The 17258-nt window shown below is 50.9% G+C and overlaps 1 pseudogene; it reads right to left on the bottom strand.

The window, feature by feature from the left end:
- Positions 1 to 17258, bottom strand: part of LOC120917474 — a 1233721-nt pseudogene that overhangs the window by 721742 nt on the left and 494721 nt on the right.

Genomic DNA, 17258 nt, shown 5'->3' with positions numbered 1-17258 from the left:
GGAGAGTGTTCCGGCCTGTGAGGGATAGTTTAGGGGTCCTACGGAGTCCTGCAGTGGTAACCTTGGTTGGATGAAAGACTCCCAGCTGCTACGGGTAATGTGTATTTCCTGCCTCTTCCAATAAGCATTGTGAACTGGGGTATATAATATACCATTAAGTGGGAAGTGCCTGTGATACTCAGAAAGCCACATCGCTTAGAACTACAGTATCTGTACTGCATATATGTGTGCCTCCATGCCTGGAGAGGAATCATTTGCCGTTTGATTGTAAAGACTGTTACTACTACCGCCTCTCGGTAATAAACGTTACCTTGTTCAAAGAACTTTACGTGTGTCTCCCTCAGTGAATCGCCGCACCCCTCACCCCGCTTACATTTTGGCGTAGTCGGCAGGATGTCAGTTCCATCGTCCTCAAGCGGGGGAGCGGCTAGAGGGTCCTTCATGGCACCGTACGGAACGGCCTTAGCACTGATTCCAAAATTCAATGGTGCAAATATTCCCCTGACAGATTGGGTGGAGAGACTGGACAGCTCGGTCCGATTGTTCGAAATATCCGCAGCACACTTTGCAGATTTGGCTGTTAATGCGCTAGAAGGAGAAGCCCGCCGGGCTGTGATGGTTCTGCCCGAGAAGGAGAGAGACAACAGAGCCGCCATTGTGGCTCGCTTAGGATGTTTGTATGGTGAGAGTACCTCCATAGCCAAACTCCATAAGAATTTCTACAGTCGGGAGCAGTATGATCAAGAGACTATTCCTCAATTTGCAGTGGCATTGCAGGAGATCTGGTGCCGGTTGGAGGAGAAAATGGCCCCCACAGGAACTGGAGTTGATAACCCCGATCAGCTAATACGGGACCAGTTCCTCGCTGGTGTGTGGTCCCCTTCATTAAAAAGAGCCTTGATGGATCGAGTGAGGGCTGATGGTACAGTGAAGTTTGCAGTGATCCTACAAGAGGCCATCGAGAGGGAACAGGAAGAGTTGAACCATGAACGGGCTGGTGCCAGAAGCCAGGTAGCCGGGTGGCTGGTGGGGCGGAAAGAAGCAACTGCCCCATGCCCTGCCACAGTCTCAACGGTGGAGACGCCCTCGATGGAGAAGGTCATACGAGACTTAGCTGAGATGGTCGCCTCCCTCAGCCAAGAGGTGGCAGCCTTGCGGAGAGGGTCAGAACAACCCCGGGCGGTGACCAACCCACTCCGGAGGGACCCAGATACTGACCGAAAATGCTGGCAGTGTGGACGGTTTGGCCACATCGCAAGGGACTGTGCGAAACGGGGAGCCCAGAACGTACAAAGGCATCCTTTAAACTAGTGATTCCCGTGGTAGAGGGGCGACCCGCGGGAAATGTTCAGTCACCGCCTCAACGTGATCCTACAATGATTTCTGGTTGCCCCGTGGCGACAGTGATGTCTGGTGGACACTGGATCAGAAGTCCCTACCATGACCTATTCATTCTATCAGCGACATTTTGGGCCGACCCCAACGCTAGACCCCTCCTGGGTGAAACTGAAAGCTGCCAACAACCTTCCTATTCCAGTAGTAGGGGTCACGTGGATGTCCATGAATGTATATGAGCAGATCCTCCCTAGGGTTGGAGTCGTGGTGACTCGGAATGCCTCTTTCCCAGAGATCCCAGTAGTGTTGGGCATGAACACCCTAAAGGAACTGGACTTAACACGCCTCTTTCGGGAGGCTTCAACACAAGCATCTGGACAATCGGAACCACAGCTGCAGAATCTGATCAAAGCTTGTCGGGCAGTTCAGACGCAGAGCCATAAACATACTGAGAAAGTGGGGCTCATCCACCTTCCTGCCCGACATCGGGTTATTATACCCCCACGCCAGGAGTTGGTGTGCCCCCTTCCCGTGGCGGCTAGAAGACCCGTCAGAGGGGCCACTGTGATGGTAGAACCACAACGCAACCTGGAAACCAAAGGTGAATGGCTGGTAGCCAGAACTTTGTCTGTTGTCCGTGAGGGGCAGGTGTTGGTGCAACTGGTTAACTTGGGGTCCACCCCTATTCAAGTGCCCACGGACGTGACCATTGCTGAGTTATATACAGTACCCAAAAGCTGCATTACTGACCCTTGCCCTGGGGTGGAGGCCACCTGTGCTGCCCTGCAAACGGCTCTACCTGATTCAGCAGAAGCCCATCTTCCGAAATTGTTAGCACAACTAGAACTTCCGGTGCCGGGAATGATTCTTGACCAACGTAACAAGCTCCAGCAATTAGTTCACAGACATATGATGGCATTCTCTCAAGGCCCTGAGGACTACGGTTGTACTAATGCTTTGGATCATTCCATCCACACCGGAGACACAGCTCCTGTTCGGGAGAGATATCGCAATATACCCCCCGCTCTTTGTCAAGAGGTCAAAGACTTGTTACGCGGTATGCTGAAAGGGGGGGTGATTCGAGAGAGTTGTAGCCCCTGGGCTGCGCCCATAGTCCTGGTGCGGAAAAAAGATGGCAGCTTACGTTTTTGTGTGGACTATCGCAGATTGAATGCCTGTACCCATCGGGATGCTTACCCACTACCCCGGGTCGAAGAATCCCTAATGGCCTTGGGGCAGGCACAGTACTTCTCCACGCTCGACTTGGCCAGCGGATAATGGCAGGTCCCCGTAAAAGAGGAAGATCGTGAAAAAACGGCCTTTATCACCCCTCTGGGACTATTTGAGTTTAATCGGATGCCCTTTGGCCTGACCAATGCCCCCAGTACGTTTCAACGGTTGATGGAACGTTGCTTGGGAGACTTGAACTTTGAATCTGTCCTGATTTATTTAGATGACATTATCATCTTTTCCAGAACGTTCGAGGACCATTTGCTACATCTGGATCAAGTCCTCCAGCGGTTGACCCAGTATGGCCTTCGGCTCAAACCAGAAAAATGTCATCTCATGAGAACCAAAATCCAGTATTTGGGGCATGTGGTCGAGGCAAAAGGGGTGTCCCCCGATCCAGATAAAATTCAGGCTGTACAGGCGTGGACAAGCCCTAAAAAGGTAACAGAGCTACGCTCCTTTTTGGGACTTGTGGGTTACTACCGCAGATTCATTCCGAACTTTGCTACTATTGCAGCCCCCTTGACCCAGTTGCTGTGCGGTCAGCCTGTTCATCGCAAGGGTAAATCTTCTCCCAGTATCATTGACAGTTGGGGGGCAGCACAGAGTGAGGCATTGGAGGCCCTCAAGGCGCAGCTGACTTCTGCACCCATATTAGCCTACGCGGACTACCGTAAACCCTTCCGGGTGTACACCAATGCCAGCCTTCAAGGACTGGGGGCTGTGCTTGCTCAGGAGCAAGATGGAACTGAGCGGGTCATCGCTTATGCAAGTCGGAGCTTGCGCCCTACCGAACGTAATCCAGTCAACTACAGCTCTTTTAAACTGGAGTTGTTAGCGGTAGTCTGGGCCATCACCGAAAAGTTTGCTGAGTACTTGGTGAGTGGCCGGGTGGACATATATACTGACAACAATCCTCTCGCCTACCTACAGATGGCGAAACTGGGCGCCTTGGGACAACGCTGGGTGGCACGATTGGCCCGGTTCAGCTATACCATTCACTACAAACCAGGGCGCTCCAATGGTAATGCTGATGCCCTCTCTCGATTTCCCTTTGACCGGCCTCAGGATGATCTAGATCAACAACTCGAGGGAGAAGAGGTCGTTCCCTCCGGGGTCAACACGCAGGGGCAACTGGCTTCAATGACTCTGCAAAGTAATCAGGGCCTACCAGGAGGGTCAGAAATTCACACTCCTCGAGAATGGTTGCAACTCCAGCAGAACCATCCTGACCTGGATCAGCTCGTTAGATACTGGGACAGGAATCGGAAGCCAGATTCCAGGGAGCGAAGAAAGCTCTCACCAACGTTGTGCCAGCTGCTAAAACAGTGGGATCGGCTGGAAAGATATAATGGACTCTTATCCCGACAAGCATGGGTGCCTGGAGAGTCGCGAGTTATTCATCAGCTGGTTATCCCTCAATCGGAGGCCTTGGAGGTTTGTCGAATATTTCACCGGATTGGAGGACACTTCTGTGCGGAACGGACAGAGGCCCTTATTCGTAAGTACATATTTTGTCCGGGACTGTCTAAGTGGGTGCAAAGGGCATGTCAGGAGTGTCAGAGTTGTGCCATCCACAAGGGAGGAACAGAGAAAACTACCCCTCTGGTGGTGAGAACGGGAGAACCCTTTGAATTGCTGACCATGGACTTCCTGACATCGTCAGGGTATCGCTATGCCTTGGTGTTTGTGGACCACTTCTCTAAGTTTGCCATCGTAGTGCCAACTAAAGATCAGACTGCCACCACTACGGCTAAACTGTTCTGGACCTATGTAGTCCAGCCCTATGGGTGCCCCAAAATGATTATGTCGGACCAAGGGCCGAATTTTGAGTCTAAGGTGTTTTCTGAACTGTGTCGTCTTAGTGGTATTCGGAAGTCGCATACTACTCCTTACCACCCCCAAGGAAATGGGGCCTGTGAACTTTTTAATCGCACCTTGTTGGGATTAATTCGCACCTTAGAGCAGGAACATCGAGAACGTTGGCTGCAGTATGTAGGAGATGTCGTTTGGGCTTACAATCAGACTGTGCATAGAGCCACTGGTTATACTCCTCATTTTCTGATGTTTGGGCGTTACGGCCGGTTACCGGTGGATTTACTCCTAGAAACCCCAGAGCCTATTATGTCAAGGACCCCGGATGAGTGGGTCCAAGATCACTGGCACCGGCTGGATCAAGCCAAACAAATAGTGCTGGGAAAGCACCAAGATTTAGCCGAGGAAAGTGCTGTCCAATTGTTGCCACTTGCAGCGGGCAACACAGTCTTGGTGAGGAATCCCAAACATCTGAGGGGCAGCAAGCTGGAGCCTAAGTGGGAGCCATGTCCGTATTGGGTCGAACACCAACCTTTCACGGGGCGGCCTGTGTATAATCTGGTCTCAGAGAAGCCAGATGGGCCTTGTAAAAGACTGCATCGTAATCTGCTTCGTCCCTGTGTGTTCAGTGCGGAGTCACGAACGGATAATCCTGTTCCTGTCTTCCCACCGTCGGCTAGACGGGATTGCAGCCAGGAAATCCTCAACAGTGACTCTGCAACATGGTGTTTGCCTCCTCTGCCTGCAGTAGAGAGCTTATCCCCAGCTGAAGGAGCTACAGATAACCAAGCTACTGTAACTGAATGGGACTTGCTAGCAGGGGAACCAGATGTGCAAGTTACCCCCATCCCTGTGGAGGATGATCCTCTTAGGGATGAAGTAGCGCCTATTGACCCTGTCATGGGTGAGGAACAGTGCCCTGTTGTAGCTGATGGAGATGGACATTTTGGGAATCTGGAGCCTCGCTTCCCAAGGCGTACGACACGGGGACTGAAACCTGTCCGCTATGCTGATTATACCCTGAACTGTAGTTTTGCTTATTGACTTGCTGTTATCATATCGCACTGTGGTAATTGTTCTCCCTAGGTAATGCAAGGGATTGCACTTCTTAAACGGGGGGGAAATGTAAGCAGCTTTCAGTGATAGGGCAGTCTAGTGCTGCAAGAGCAAGTGGTAAAGTAATCATATGTGTTCATACTGCAGTCAAATTGTTATGTTTTTTGTATGTATTTATGTTTAACACTTCTGCCTCTATAGTGTCTCCAACACCATTTTGGAGGAGCCCTGTGTTCTGATAGGCCGCACGAGATCTCGAGAGATTTGGGCGACCATCTTTGTGTGGTTTCTTTTTATAGTAAAGCTCAGGCTGGTTTTAGGCAGAACACGTGTGGATGTAGATAGGGACAGAGACCCTGCTTGTGAGGGAGAGACAGGAGAAGCCAGGGAGAGTGTTCCGGCCTGTGAGGGATAGTTTAGGGGTTTAGTGGTAACCTTGGTTGGATGAAAGACTCCCAGCTGCTACGGGTAATGAGTTCTCATCAATGTGTTTTTCCTGCCTCTTCCAATAAGCATTGTGTACTGGGGTATATAATATACCATTAAGTGGGAAGTGCCTGTGATACTCAGAAAGCCACATAGCTTAGAACTACAGTATCTGTACTGCATATATGTGTGCCTCCATGCCTGGAGAGGAATCATTTGCCGTTTAATTGTAAAGACTGTTACTACTACCGCCTCTCGGTAATAAATGTTACCTTGTTCAAAGTACTTTACGTGTGTCTCCCTCAGTGAATCGCTGCACCCCTCACCCCGCTTACAAACTCATAACTTGAGTGCTTTGGAGTCATCTGAGAAGACCACCAAGCCATTGTGCTAAGTATGCTGTATGCATAATAGTGTAATATGATTAAAGAATGAACATAAATAATTACTTTTTTATAGTTCCCTAAATAAAATAAAAAATAAAATGAACAAAAATAACAAAAAAAATAACATACAACAGATCTGTAAATGTTCAATACATGTAACTTTATACAATAGCAGACATTACTCTGCAATACTTATTCATAACTGCACTCATTAGCAAAAGAAGAAAACAAACTAGGAATACCAATTGCAATACACATCAACAGATGCACACAAGGTAGAACACATCTCAAATAAAAAAAAAAATCTTCACATACATGGATCATGGTTGCAGTGCAGTGCTATATAATAATTTGGTAGCAATTGGCACTTGCAGATGCAGATCTGCGGAATCGCTGATTAGTGATGATTCTGAATTTACTAAGGCAAGTTTGGCGATAATGGTGCGATTTTTTTTCGTTCGCCAAGTTGAACTCTTCATTTCCTAAAATGGGCGCCATTAAATGTAAAGCGACCATTACTTTCCAGTATTCTTAGTAAATCAACCCCCTTGTGTTCAAAAGTTATACACAGGTCCACAATAAATACCATAAGCACCTATCAAGACTTTTTCACCTTTGTGAATAAAGATAGATTATATTCACGAAAACGTTATCTATGGCCTCCACCACAGCACTTATTCCACTTATTTAACTTGATTTATAGGTTTGTATGTTTTTTTTTTTTCCTTTTCAGAGAGTGATTCACTTTGGCACTTGTAATCCAATTCACTTTTACGAGCTTCATGGCAGCACAAATGGGTATAGGCTCCGCCCCCCCATACCTCCAGGACTTAACTTATAAATTTGAGTCCACCTACAGCCTCAATGTTCTGTAACTAGTCCTACCAAGCTGGGTGGGATCTGTGCTGCCATGGAGCTCATCAGGAAAGGAAAATTACGGTAAGTATTTGAATTCAATTTTCAGTTTTCCTGACGGCTCCATGTTAGCACAGCTGGGAACTAACTAATTGTCATTAAGCCATGAATATGAATATTTTGGTGCCCACGTAGCTGCCTTGCAGATAGTTTCAGACACTCGGCCTGCTGCCACTTTCAAGGTCCAGACAGAGTCAGTGGAAACGACTACTTTAGAGAGTGTATTAAAGCGGGGGTTCCCTCAAAAAAAAATTCTTAACATGACATTCAGCCGAGTTGTCAGAATGACAATTGCCTGTTTTTTTTTTTATTTCATTTTCGTACATACCGTATTTTCACCGCCGCTTCCGGGTATGTAATTTGCGGGACTGGGCATTCCTAATTGATTGACGTCCTTCGGACCGGCGCATACAGCGCGTCACGAGTTGCCGAAAGAAGCTGGACTACAGGTCGGCTCTATACGGCGCCTGCGCACCGACATTCGGCTTCTTTCGGCAACTCGTGACGCGCTGTATGCGCCGGTCGGAAGGATGTCACTCAATTAGGAAACGCCCAGTCCCACACATTACATACCCGGAAGCGGCGGTGAAAATACGGTATGTACGAGAATGAAATAAAAAAAAAACAGCCGATTGTCATTCTGACAACTCGGCTGAATGTCATGTTAACATTTTTTTTTTTGGGTGAACCCCCACTTTAACCACATGCTTAATGAATGCGACAACCAGTTAGGTGTCGTCGTCATCTTTATCCTAGGTTGCTTGAACTAGGCAACATTTTTGCAGTCATGTTCGTCTGTCTTCTCTTTAAAAGGATCTGAAGCAGATTGTTTGTCTGGGAAGGCTTGGAGACTTCACAGGGTGAGTGGAAAACACTCCTTTAGAATGTATTGACCACAGGCCTAATGAATGCAACAACTTATTAGGTGTCGTCGTCTTTATCTTTGGTTGCTTGAACAGAGCAGAATTTATGCATTCATGTCCATCCGGAAATTCGGAAAATGGGCTGTTTCACCTGGTATGGGTTAGGCAGCTTCTCATTGCCAGAGCAGATAACCCTTTCAAAGGGTGAGCAGAAACCACTCCTTTAGAGTGTATTGGCAATGTGTTTATTGAATGTGACATCCTATTAGGTGTCATCCCTATCCCTGGCTGTGCTTGAGCCAGTGGGATACATACTGTCATGCCCATCCATGTATTCCTCTTATAGAGTCAGAAGGGGGATGTTTGCTTGGGAAAGCTATGAGACTGCTCCTTGCCAGAGAATTTAAACCCTTCACAGGGTAAGTGGGAATAACTCCTTTGAGTGTATTGGACACTTGTTTAATAAATAAGACAACCTGTTAGGTAGTATCATCCTCATCTCTGGTTGCTTAATCAAAGCAAGATTTGCACAGTCATCTTAATTTACCGTATTTATCGGCGTATACCGCACACTTTTTTGCCCTACCCGCTTTCCCGCGCCGAGTTTTGAATACTGCGCCGACATATACCGAGCGCAGTACACTCGGGTATAGTCGGGCAGTCTCGGCTCCTTCCGCGCTCACGTCCTGGACGTACAGGACGTCAGTGCGAGAGTTGCCGAGCATTGCCGACAATACACGAGTGTACTGCGCTCTGTATTTGTCGGCGCAGTATTCAAAGTCGGTGCGGGAAACGAGCGGGGAGGACGCGAGGACCCGACGAAGAGGACACCCGAAGCCGCAGACGGACGCCGGACCCGACGAAGAGGACACCCGAAGCCGCAGAAGGATGCCGGACCCGACGAAGAGGACACCCGAAGCCGTAGACGGCCGCCGGACCCGACGAAGAGGACACCCGAAGCCGTAGACGGCCGCCGGACCCGACGAGGCCGCCGCGCAAGACACCAAAACTAAGTACAAAAAAAACTTTTTTTCCACAGGATTCGGGGCCACTTTAGCGGTGCGCGGTATACGCGGGAGCGCGTTATACCGCGATAAATACGGTACGTCTTCTTTATTGAAGAGCATGAAGAAGACTGTTTGCTCTGAGATTGGTAATTACTAATAGATAGTCTTTCCACAGGGTTTGCGTACCATTTAACATACCAGCCCATAAAAATAGTTAAATTCAGAAAAATAGTTTGCTTAGTAACAAACCCTTAAAGGATCACTAAAGGAATTTTTTTTTTTTAGCTAAATAGCTTCCTTTACCTTACTGCAGTACTGGTTTAATGTCCTTATTGTTCGTTTTTGCTTTGAAGTTGCTGTAATTCTGCTGTGATCTCGACACTTCCTGGTTGTCTGGCTCCATTTAACCACAGTACTGGGAGCTTTTCACGGTGGTCTAAGCTGTCAGTACTGTGTGTCTAAAACTTAACAGAACCAATCAGATTCATTTTAAAAACAAAACACTGCCCTGGATTTGTTTGTTTTTGTTCTGTGTGTCTCTCTAGTTCACAGGAACATGAAACCAGTTTAAAAGTGAAACTAACCTGCGGGCACATTATAGGATTGATTTTTATCTATTTGTAATAATTTTTAAAATGAATCAGTTAACTTTTATGTCTCTATACCCTGTAAACAGTCATTTCAGCAAAACATTTTTTTTCCTTTAGTGACCCTTTAAGCTAATTTCACACTGGGGCGCTCAAGGGCTTTCACACTGGAGGGCTGCGCTGACAGGATGCTCAAAAATGTCCTGCCAGCCGCATCTTTAAAGGCGTTAGAGGAGTGGTGTATACACCGCTCCTAAGGTGCCCCTGCCCATTGAAATCAATGGGTAGCGCCGCAGAACCGCCGGCTCTTTGCCAGCGGTTTTTAAACCTTTTTCGGCCGCTAGCAGGGGTTAAAAGCACCCCGCTAGCGGCCGAATAGTGCTGCAAAAACTACGATAAACCGCCGCTAAAAATAGCAGTGTTTTACCGCTGGCGGCGCACCGCTCCAGTGTGAAAGTAGCCTAGGGGGTTAAAGCGGAGGTTCACCCTAATAACATTTATATCTGACCAACTTCCTTATACTTGTAACAAGTACAGTCCACAATTTTTTTTTTTTAGGCTGTACGTACCTTGTAATCTATCTTTGCAACCCGGCTTCTGGGTAGTTCTCCCCGCGGAAGTAGGCATTTCTCTGCCGAGGAGGAATGTCATCTGGGAGGTCGCCCAGATGATTGACGTCTGTTCCCCCTGGCGGATAAGGCCCGCCCCCCGTATTGCGTAGGCGCGCACGAGTCACAGCGTTTCCGAAAGAAGCCGTACGCGCAGAGCTGTGAGTCGGCTCTATACAGTGCTGTTAACCATGACAAAAGCCGCCCCGAGGACCAGAAGCGGGCCTCCTTGGATTATGGGTCATTTAGACGAGACACCAGGGACTGCGTCCAGCTTAATCCACATGCATGGATGGACGGCCAGCCCTTTAGACCAACCAGGTAGAGGCGCACACCTAGGTCCTGCGCATAGGAGGAATAAAGAAAAAAGCAGAGGCTATAGGTGGGCTCAAATTTTTTAGCTAAGTTCTGGAGGTATGGGGGGGCGGAGCCTATACCCAACTGTGCTGACATGGAGCCGTCAGGAAACTATATATATATATATATATATATATATATATATATACCCCCAACAATACACACCAGTATCTAGTATATAAGTTGGGAGGAGTTCGAGACATGTGACGCCACTCGTATTCCGGGATGCAGCGGCAATTTTGTGTGTTGGAAACGCTGGACGTTTCCTTCAATGCAAGCTTGTCTCTCTGTAAATGTGAGTGCAACCTTTTTGGGATTTTATCAATAAATCGTTTACTTGGATGTCTGCACTAGGAGGAGTTTCTTTTCTTTTTATCGGGTGCTGCAGTGGAACTGCTGAACATATGCCTTTGCCGCTGAGAGCTGTCATTTGATTGGTATCTATGCTTACTACTATCTACCTGACTATGGTATACCAGAATTCACCCTGACCGCTAAAGCCCCTTTACAGTTAATACCCCCACTTAACCTTTAATAAATAATGAGACCACTACTTAGTGTTGGAGTAAAAACTGGCCGTAGCAGCCTCCTTTATTTTAAATACTCTTTAAATAATCATAAATAACCAATAACAAAAACCAATAACACATAGAGAAAAAACACTTATTTCCTGAGATAATAACCTCTCTAACATGGTGCTGGACTTTGCAGGACCCATTAACCCTTAACTCGTTAACCTTTAAACTTTGTAACTATGTAACACTTTTTTGGCACTGCGGTGTCCTAACCTCTGGTCATAGGCCTCAAGCCGAAGCTGGCTCAAAGACGACCATTGACCGCAGTGCCCCCATTCACCAACCTTCCAGCTACATTAGTAGACTGGGAACTAGAAACCCCTTCAGGACCCCTCCCACCGCTGGGTACTGGCGTCCATCTTTGGGGTAATATCTTCTCCTGCAAAGTCCAAAAACACCCGCCACCAGCACCCAAAGGTAACCCCTTACCTATGGGAGCACCTCCACACCCTCATCGCTTGCTGTACCCCCTCCTCTAAACGCAACACCCACATATCAATCCCCACGTCCGTGAGGTGAACACCATCACTCCTGAGGTATCTCCATGTGTCCACTTCCAATTCGGGGTGCCGAACCACTAGCCCCCCGTTCCTGAGCACAAACCGCCCCACATTTCTGTTTATCTTCCTGCGCGCCCGATTCACCCCCTCTACCGACCTGGCCATCCTCCATGTTGACCTGGCCACCATGTCTGACCACACCACTATCGTATCCGGAAAGGACATCCGGATCCGCTGAAAGTCAAATTTAATGTCCCGTGCTATCTCCATCATCGATCTCACTCCAAGATCATTCCCCCCGGCGTGAATAACCAGAACCTCCGGTGGCCTGTCCAGCTGTGCAAATTTGTGCACCTCCGGCACCACCTTGCTCCATAACATCCCGGGGACCCCCAACCACCTTACACTCGCCTCCTGTCTCGATATTCCCAGCTGGCGACCGGTCGGGCGATCATCCGCCCGTCTGGCCCCCCGAACCACATAGGAGTGGCCCATTATCCAGACCAAAAGCGGTCCAGTACCTGAAAAACAGTAAACAAAAAAAAAACACGTCACCAACATACCCACATAGAGATAACCCGCTTTTGAGTAATCCCTGTCACCCCCTTTGCCCCGTAACTCAAAACCCCACTCCCCAGACCTTCAACCCAAACTAGCCACCAGCTGCGGCCTAACATATAATTGAAACCGCCTGGATTCCCAACGCCCTATCCTCTTTATTGCCTCTTCACCCAGTCCATTCCTTGCCGCTTCCGTAGCTGCCCCGATCCTAAAGGAATGAGCCGAGAACTCCTTTGCCACCAGGCCCAATGCCCCCAGACACTTCCTAAACACTGCCACAAACTGATATCGTGACATCGGGGACCCATTTTCGTGTACCAAAAAGGCGCCCCCCACCCCCGGACGTATGTCCAGGTAGTCCCTTACCAGCCCGACCGGGCACAACTCCGACCCTTCAATTGGGAACACATGAACCGCCCTTCCCTTGCCACTCTGATCCGTTTTGGACCTTCTGAGCCACAACGTGACCCCCTCCGGAGTCCAACCGACATCCGCAACTCCCATGCCCCCCTGGACCAATTTCGACGGGCTCACCAGCTCGCCCACCCTAAAGGCCCCAAAAAATGCCAGCGCGAATGCCGCGCGGAACAATGTAACTTCAAACCTGGATGAACATATCGCCCCCACTTTAGCCAGGATTCCTCTCAAAACTTCGAAAGACACCGGGCGGCGAGCGTCAGGTCGCCGCCCCTGTTTCCTGTACCCTTTCAGAGCTTGTCGCACCCAGAAGTCCTTTGTAAGATCCGGCCACCCTTGCCATTTGAACAGAAATGCCAACCCGGCCAATTTCTTATCCAACGCCGACGGCGACACTCCCGCTTCCATGTTTCTAGACAAAAAATACAGAACCAGTGTCCTCACCTCCGGTCCCGAAAGGTGAACCTCCGATTCTCTCACCAAATCGCTCCACTCCGACCATACCTTCTCATAGGCCGCCCAAGTACCCGCACTCAACGATTTCCTAATCCAGGTGGAGATTGTTCCAATGGAATCTGCCACAGCCACTCCGGACAAGGGACCCCCCGTTCCTCTGCCTCCGGCACCAGCTCCCGGAACCTGTCCCACTGAAACCGAGACAAAGCGTCAGCCACGACATTGTCCACACCCGGTAAGTGCACCGCATACACAAACACATTCAGCTGCATACAGCGCAGCACCAAGTGTCTCAGGAGACGAATCACTGGGGGAGAAGATGCGGTAACTCGATTGATCACCTGCACGACCCCCAAGTTATCCCCATGGAAGCGCACCTTCCGATCCCGGAAAGACGTGCCCCATAACTCAACCGCCAGCACCACTGGAAACAGCTCCAGCAGCACCAAATTCTTTGTAAAGCCCGCAGTCACCCAAGACTGCGGCCAAGAGCCAGCGCTCCACTGACCCTGAAAGAAGGCCCCAAAGCCCGCACCCCCGGCCGCATCTGTATACAGCTCCAGGTCAAAATTGCTGACCGGGCCGGACATCCACAAGGCCCTGCCGTTAAAACCCTCTAGAAAAGAGTGCCATACCCGCAGGTCCTCCCTATGCTCCTTCACGAGCCGCACATAGTGATTGGGCAACCTAACACCCGCAGTGCTAGCCGACAGCCGACGACAAAAAACCCTCCCCATCGGGATAATCCTGCAGGCAAAATTCAGCTTACCCAACAACGACTGCAAAGCCCGCAGCTGCACCTTATGCACTCCAATCATACCCCTGACCTCCGCCTTGAGGCCTTCTAGCTTATCCTGCGGCAAACGACATTCCATCTTCTCGGCGTCTATGACTATGCCCAGGAATTGAATGACAGACCTAGGACCTTCCGTCTTTTCGGGCGCCAAAGGCACCCCAAAACGTTCCGCTATGTGTTCTAGCGTAGATAACAAAACTGCACAAATCCGTGACCCCCCCGGTCCAATGCAGAGAAAATCATCTAGATAGTGGATGACTGAATTCACTCCCGCCACGTCTCGCACCACCCATTCCAAAAAGGAACTGAATTGTTCGAACAACGCACAGGATACCGAGCAGCCCATGGGCAGACATTTGTCCACATAGAACTCCCCTCCCCAGTGACACCCCAACAGTCTGAAGCTGTCCGGGTGCACCGGCAACAGCCGGAAGGCCGCCTCGATGTCCGACTTGGCCATCAACGCCCCCCGACCGTATTTCTTGACCCATCCCACCGCCGCGTCAAACGATGTGTAGCACACCGAACAATCGCCCGCATCAATCGCATCATTTACCGACCCCCCTTTTGGAAATGAGAGGTGGTGAATGAGTCTGAACTTGTTTGGTTCCTTCTTCGGTACCACCCCCAACGGTGATACCACCAGACCCTCCAAAGGGGGGGATTCAAACGGGCCCCCCATGCGGCCTAGCCCCACTTCCTTCCGTAATTTCTCAGAAACCACTTCGGGGTGTTGGAGAGCCGAGCGCAAATTCTTGGACAGCGGCGGAACCACCGTCAAGCTACAAGGAATACGGAACCCCACAGTAAAACCTTCCTCCAGGAGCTGAGCCGCCGCACTGTCCGGATACCTACCGAGAAACGGCAGCATCCTTCTCACCATCACCGGGGTGCTCCCTCTTACCTGAAGAATCCCCGGGACGTCCCTTGCCCTGCTTGAAGCAGCGGGAAGAGGGGTGATTACCCCCACACCCGGAGCACTCATGCTTGTATCGGCACGACCCCCCAAACTTGCAGCTACCCTCGTTGAACTGCCAACAAACCCCTTTTTTCTTTCCGGCCGACTGTCCCAGGGAAGAGGCTCCGCCGCCCCCCCCCTGAAAAAACGGCGCCGACGTCCTCGGAGCCGTCATAAGCCGCATCCAAAGGCTAATGTCCTTGGCGTCCCAACGAATTTCCGGCCTGATCGCCCGACGTTGCCTGAACTGTTCGTCATATCTAAGCCAACCTGTGCCCCCATAGCACCTGTAGGCCTCACTGATCGCCTCCTGGTAACTGAAGAGCGCCGAGCAGTGCTCGGGGTTCTTCTCGCCAATCACACTGGCCAAAATGGAATACGCCTGCGACCAGTTTGCAAACGTGCGAGGTATTAGCCTGTACCTCCTCTTCTCCTCATCTTCCTTCTTAGAATCCTCTGGTTTTACCCTGTCCAAATTGAATTTTTCCAGCGGTAACAGCGCGAATATCTCCACGTACTCGCTCTTCCAGATCTTTTCCCTTACCTCCTGTTTCAGATGCGACCCCAGCGGCGCATCGTAACAGGTGTAAACCTGTCCCCTAGCCTCATCCGCTAACCGTACTAAATCCCGTTTTTTTGAAGCGGCCCCCGCCGACTCGGCGGTAACCTCCGGCTGCACTGATGCCCCGGCCCCCAAGCCGCCCCCACTTGCCTCCTTTCCAGCTACCACCAACGGCGTAGTGGCAGCCGCCACCGCCGCCGCGGCCACCCCCGTAGCTCCCCCGACCGGCCCCCAAGCCGCCGCCGGGCTTGCGGGAGGTCTTTCCCCCCCTTTTAGCTGACTGACCAGAGCCTCTAACCCCGACAAAAACCTTTGCAAACCCACATCACCTCCAGCAATACCCACCTGTGCATCCGTAACCTGGGACGCCGGTGCAACAACCACATTCCTCTCAACCACATCAACACATTGCCTATTAGAAACATCAGTGTAAAATGACTTACCGGGCTGCGTGGAAGCAATCCCATCAGCCGACCGTCTCGAATCCCTCGTTGCTGGTGTCGTCCTGGGCAAGACCTCGTACTCAGATCCCGACCGCTCTCCCTCCGACCGATCCTCCTCTTCCGATGATGACCCACCGGGCGGCTCGGTCCCGGAGGCCGAAGGCCCAGGGCCGGATTCACTCTCCCTGCGGGCCCTGGACCCGTGCGGCGATTTTGCCGAAGCTTTCCTGCTTGGCGTAACCCTGTTGCTGCCGACGCGCTCCACCTCCTGCAAGTGGCTAGCCGAGGAAGCTGGGGGGCTAGCCACCGTGGCCTGCGATCCCACTCGCCGAGACCCCACCACCGGGCCCGTCACTGCCTGATCCACACGCCGGGCGGGCAAGGCCGCCGCATCTGAGCCCCCTGGCCGTCCCCCCCTTGCACCCACGCTACTCCTGGTGCCCCCGGCTGGGCCTTCCGACACAATACCCGCCGCCCGCTTCGCGGGGGGGCCCGAAGGGGCCCTGCTATGTCCACTATCCCCCCTCTGCCGTCCCGGGGATATACTGGGCGAATACCGGCGGGGGGGGGCGGGACGAGCGCGTCCGCGAGGCCCCCCGGCCTGTGTGACTAGGCCCCGACGACGCTGCTCCCATGCCTGTGTGATCAGGCCCCGATGCGACCTGAATTGTGTCCCCGTGTGCCCGCACTGCTCCCCGGACCGACCGTTCAGGCCCCGACTCCGCCAGCACCACACCTGTGTGCTCCGGCCCCGATGCTGCTTGTCCGGTCTGGACGCGGCTAGGCCCCGACGCCATGCGCCCCATGTCCCCTCCATCCTCCGATAAAAGCGCCCCCAACTGCCTCTGCAGCCAGTCCTCACCCCGGATAGCCGCCTCCGCCCTCAATCTCCCGAATAAATCCTTGATCGCAGCCATCGCCGTGACAATTTGGAAAAGCGAAATCCCTGCAGGCTGAGCAGACACAGCAGGAACTTCACTCCCCCACGCTGCCTCTGCCCGGGAAACTGAGAGTAAGAGATATCTGTGATCTCTCCTCCCCTGCTCTGCTCCTCCCCCCACAGCTACTAGGGTTTCTGTTAACCCTGTCATGGCCGGCCCTACACTGACTTCCAGTTGCTCCGGGCCTCACTTGAGGGTAAGTGTTTGGGTGATGGTGGCGATTTTTTCACATCTGTGATATTTGAATCCTACTCCAACAATCATCCATTTGGCTCTTCTATGGACTTTGTTCATTAATTTTATCTATCCATTTAGCTTGCTATATCATTCTATTCACCTGTTTGTTTTTCAACCATCTTCAGCATCAGCGATCATTCATTTAGTTAATTTATGGATTATGTTCATGAATTTGATCTATTCTTTTATTTAGCGCTGCACCATTCTTTATATATAAATTGGGAAGC

This window comes from Rana temporaria, chromosome 11 (assembly GCF_905171775.1).
Source record: "Rana temporaria chromosome 11, aRanTem1.1, whole genome shotgun sequence".
Taxonomy (NCBI): Eukaryota; Metazoa; Chordata; class Amphibia; order Anura; family Ranidae; genus Rana; species Rana temporaria.
This window is presented reverse-complemented; position numbering and strand designations above follow the sequence as displayed.